The sequence below is a fragment of the Amphiura filiformis genome, chromosome 2 (assembly GCF_039555335.1).
Source record: "Amphiura filiformis chromosome 2, Afil_fr2py, whole genome shotgun sequence".
In the NCBI taxonomy this organism is placed as follows: domain Eukaryota; kingdom Metazoa; phylum Echinodermata; class Ophiuroidea; order Amphilepidida; family Amphiuridae; genus Amphiura; species Amphiura filiformis.
Genome location: NC_092629.1, coordinates 26,216,114 through 26,221,433, shown reverse-complemented (window position 1 = coordinate 26,221,433; position 5,320 = coordinate 26,216,114). Strand labels below are relative to the sequence as shown.

General features: G+C 40.8%; 1 long non-coding RNA gene across 1 annotated transcript; it reads right to left on the bottom strand.

The window, feature by feature from the left end:
* Nucleotides 1-411: 411 nt before the first annotated feature.
* Nucleotides 412-2,688, bottom strand: LOC140146036 (uncharacterized). The gene is made up of 2 exons (XR_011858177.1): nt 2,620-2,688; nt 412-490 (listed from the first exon to the last, which is right to left on the bottom strand). It is a non-coding gene; the product is annotated as an uncharacterized lncRNA (long non-coding RNA).
* Nucleotides 2,689-5,320: the final 2,632 nt, after the last annotated feature.

Below are 5,320 nucleotides of genomic sequence, written 5' to 3'. Positions count from 1 at the left end.
TGACCAAAACACTTTTTGAAGTTGGTCCGTTTCACAGTTCCTGGAATGTGAGGCGTGAGTACATTCCATCTGCGGGCTATATGGAATGAATAATGACTAACAACTTGAGTTAGATCTTGAACGGATGAGTAGTACATGTACGTGGCAACAACTGCTTTACGATGGACCCAAAGGCAGAATTTGAAGGAGGGTCGATCTGTGATGTGAATGACCCGCCTCTGGACTGTATCTAGCTTTATTCAGTGTAGGAGTTGCTCCATGCCATGCCGTGTCAGTTTACTCCATCTTTGATGTGACCATGCTCTTGTATTAAAATTATAGCTTTCTGAATTGGCCAGTTCATCCAAAATCTTTGGCTGCATCTAAACTTTCTTAAGTTAAAAGTCAATTTTTTTGATGCTTTATACATTGTACATTGTCATGGACTATAGTCTATTGCATGGCCAATCTTGTTTTGATTCCATTGTCACGTGGCACAACAACACGTCAGCTGTAACGACAAAAATAACAATTTCGGGATTATCATTTGAAAATACAATTATTTCCATAATTTACACATACAGAAACATTATATTTGACATAGACATGCAGTACGATTAATATGCTTAATGTAAGATAGGCATACTGAAGGTAGACCAGTTACTCCTGACTGTTTAGGGTCATTCTGCTGAACAATTCTTAGGGCAATTCTTCGGACCAAACAGAGGAAATTGTAAAGTATTTTTGCTCTAGTTTCTTTACATGTTTAAACTAGAGCGATTACCGCACCATAGCTGAACCATGGGGCTTTGGCAGTATATTGTGGTACATGTATATATCAACCCTTTATGACCCCTTAATGACCTTAAATGAATTTTAAAATATTTTAAACATGTTTAGAATGTCATAAGGACCATTCAGGGACTGTCTTTTTGAATTAGCAGGAGAGCAATAAGTAGCTCTTCTGGAGCCTTGAAGGAGAGCTGTTTAGAGCATTTGCAATAGAATGTAAGGAGAGAATGGTCAACTTAGGAGAGCTAAAAATCACTCTCCTATATCTGATTTAAGGAGAGCAGTAGAGAGCAATAATTGCTCTCACTCTCCTCAAAAGACAATCCCTGATCATTGCATTTAAATATCAGCTCAATTGGAGCATTTTTGAAAACATGACCTTTGACCCCCATTATGACCTTATATGAATATTAAATTATTTTAAACATGTTTAGAATGTCAGAATGATCATTGCATTTAAATTTCAGCTCAATTGGAGACTTGACATTTGACCCCTTTATGACCCCTCAATGACCTTAAATGAATTTTAAAATATTTTAAACGTGTTTAGAATGTCATAAGGAGCATTGCATTTAAATGTCAGCTCAATTGGATTATTTTGAGAACTTGACCATTGACCCCTGTATTGACCCCTTAATGACCTTAAAATGAATTTTAAAATATCTTAAAGATCATTGCATTTAAATATCAGCTCAATTGGAGCATTTTTGAAAACTTGACATTTGACCCCTTTATGACCTTAAAATAAATGAATATTAAAATATTTTAAACCTGTTTAGAATGTCATAAGGATCATTGCATATAAATTTCAGCTCAATTGGAGCATTTTCGGTTCAAATGACCTTTTTGACCCCTGTGACTCCTTTATGACCTCTGATGTTAGGAAATATTTTTATTATATTCTTTACTCCTTCCTCTTTCATTTGACATCACTGGGGGTTCATGATTTGATTCATACCTTCGTGGCTTTTAAAGTTATGTCCATTTCAGACCAAAAGGTTAGTTAGTAACCTAGTAACATACACTGTTATATAGGCTGATACCATTTCATGGTTCAGCAAAAAGCAAAAACAAAAACTGAGTTCGCTGAGCTGATTTAGGCTTTATACATTGAATGGCAAGACAGACTAATCGAAGAAAAATTCCAAACGTCTTTAGTTTCGGAACCGGGGTGCAAGAAAGAAAGAAAAAGAACTGACCAAAAACACTAATGACCTAGCACATGAGCATGACTAGACCTGTAGTCTAGGGGTTCACCTATGCTCCCAGCAGTACAATCCAAGCAAGACCTTGCTGCACGATATGACTAGTCCAGGGCTCGGCCTAGGGCCTAAGTTTGTTAATTATAAAATAAACATTTGCCACCCCCCCCCCTCAAATGACAAAGGCCCAAAAAGTCTTCTTTTTTAACCCCAAAAGTCCCCCTTTTTAACCCCAAAAATCTCCCCTTTTAACCCCTGAAGTCCCATTCGCGAGCGCATGCTTTCTTGGTCAAAAATGTCCATTTTTTCACAATCAGCACCCCCCCAATAAATCCAGACTACGGGCCTGATTGCCCCCAGCAAATATTCCAAACTGGCATGACTGGGTCTTCTACGAAATACAAGTCATGTCACAAGCATGTCAACTTCAAAGCACTGGTTCGTGTCTCTCGAATGGTGCATTCATGATTGTATATACAGCATGCATGTCATGTGCAGCAGGCATGTAATTTTTAAACTGCTCAGTAAGCTTAACTATTTTAACATATCCTGATGATACAAAATGGAAAACCAAGTTAAAATATACATCCAGCAATGTGTCCAAAAGTCAAGTAGACCTTTAAAGAAAATTTAAATGTTTACTAACCTGTTTTATTTGCAAATTTAGGCCTCAAGTTTATGTACATCATACGTACGCGTGCAACTCCTTTTGCTTGCTGCTGTACATTGGGCAATATCCACTCTGGAAAAGTGTTGGGCTAAAGCGATATCGTATTACTACAATTTTAATCCAAAAATATAATTTTCGAATTTCCAAACATATGGTGGATCTAGGATTAAAACCTGTTTTTAGGTCAAAATGCGACCAGAACTAACGAATATCCAAAAATCTGAAATTGTTTTTCAACATGTTTCAGATATAGCCTAGGCCGACTAGCCCTGAGACAAGATGATCCAGATCCAGATCCTACATCAAGTTCAAACAAACGGACACATTCAAGGCATTTGGCTGATGCGCCATCCCGCTTCGCGGCAGTGGCATAAGTTTTGCACTCGCGTGCAGCGTAGGCCTACCCATAAACACTTGTGAAGGCACGCGCGTAGGGCCTACTCACAAACACTTGTGCACGCAGCGTACGCATTTCTGCAATAATTTGCAAATGCGCGTGCGTACCTGTAAACACTTGTGAACTCGCATGCGTACCCGTAATAACTTTCGCGTACCCATAAACACTTGCGAACGCGCATGCGTACTCGAAAACTTGCGACTGCGTAACGCAATATCTTGTGCACGCACGCCGCGCGCGCACTCGCAATAACTTTCGAACACAAGTGCGCACCCATAAACACTTCGCGCATGCGCTGCGTGTATTTGCAAACACTTGCGAACGCATGCGCGCACGCATAAACACTTGAGAGCGAGTGCATACACGTAAACACTTGCGAACGTGCGTGCGTACTCGCAAACACTTGGGAACGGGCATGCGTACCCGCAATAACCTTTTCACGCACGCGAGTACTCATAAACACTTGCAAACTCGCGTGCCTACCTGCAATATCTTGCCCGCACGAATGCGTGCCCATAAACACTTGCGAACGTGCGTTTGTACTTGCAAACACTTGTGTATGCACATGTGTACTTGCAAACACTTGCGAACGCGCGTGCGCACCCGCAATAACTTGCAAACACATGTGCGTAGGCCTACCCATAAAGACTTGAACATGTACATGCGTACCCATAAACACTTGCGCACGCGCGTGCATATTCGCCAACACTTGTGAATGTGTGTACCGGCAATGTACGCAAGCGTACCCATGAACACTTGTAAACATGAGTGCGTACTCGCCAACATTTGCGAACGCATGTGTGTACCGGCAATTTAACACTTGTGCACGCGTCTCACGCACGCACCCACCCACAATATCACAATATTTAGAGAGGTCGTGCCCACCGACCTCGATCTGCACCTACTGACGCCAAGGGCGATACCGGCAATACCCGGGCGACATCACATGATCGGGTTAGTAAAATAGTTAGAAGATATGCGAAGTTCCAATAGGCCTATTAGGGACCACTCACAAACACTTGTTGGGGGGTGATGCAAAAAAAAATCATCGCAGTTTTTCGCCTCCCCTTTCAGTTCTCAAAAAATTCAGGGCCGCCCTTTTTGACATGAAAATTATGAGTCAATCCCATAGAAAATCATATAAACTCAATTTTCCTGGGAAAATTTTAGTCATTTTTTCAAGGCCCCTGCCCTACCCATAAGAGGGTCAAAACTAAAGCCCCACCCCACCCTTTTGCATCAACCCCCCCACAAGTGTTCACAAGTGTTCACCATGTTGTAGGAATTCCCATAATTATCAACATCAGCCCGTCAATTGAGCGGCGACGGGCCGTTTAGCATACCCCGTACCACCCGGTGTTTTCGGTAAGTCATTGGAGGTATATAGTGCACGCCGTGGGCCACTTGAAGAAGGGAAACGGAAGTCCAGTTTAAATCGTTAGATCATGCGGCCTGGATATATAAAATGAAATTTGGGTAAAATCTCAATGCTGTCGACCTTTAAACATGTCAATATACTAGGCAAAGGCATATTTCGTCCTAATAATATTTTATGTAAGGTCATTAAGTTGTGCATTGAAACATTGGTTGAAATCCGGTTGAAATTTCAACGTTGTATCAACGTTGAAGTTTCAACCTGATTTCAACCTCCTTAATTTTTGCATTGAAAGTTGGTTGAAACATGGTTGAAATCAGGTTGAAATTTCAACGTGGTATCGACGTTGAAATTTCAACCTGATTTCAACCAATCTCTAGGTTGAAATCGGGTTGAAATCAGGTTAGGTTAGATTTCGACGTTGTATCAACGTTGATACAACGTCGAAATCCTAACCTGTGCCCACTGGGTGATGATACAACTGATGTGTACAGAACTCACTCAGTTCTTTGGATTGGCACGGGGGGGGATTGCAAGGAAATTTCACTATTTCTGTTGCACCTTACATTAAAAGTGCATAGGTAGACACGGTAGACAGCAGCAACTGCGGCGTCGCGGAAGATACTTGTCAAAGCGCGAGTATGTAGTGCGTTATATAGTAATACACGAAAGAGATCACAGTACGCGCAACTCAAAAAGGTAATCAAGTTTCGTTCATTTCAGAAAAAGAGGAGTTGCCATGATGGTAACTTATTTTTTGCTAAATAAAACAGTAATATTTAACTGAAGAATGAGAACACATGTAAACGATAACAATTTTTGTTTTAACTATCCTCTACCGTGCGTGTGATAGACGACAGGCAGGTACAATATTTTGAGTAGTAAAAATATTGGACCTGTAAAAA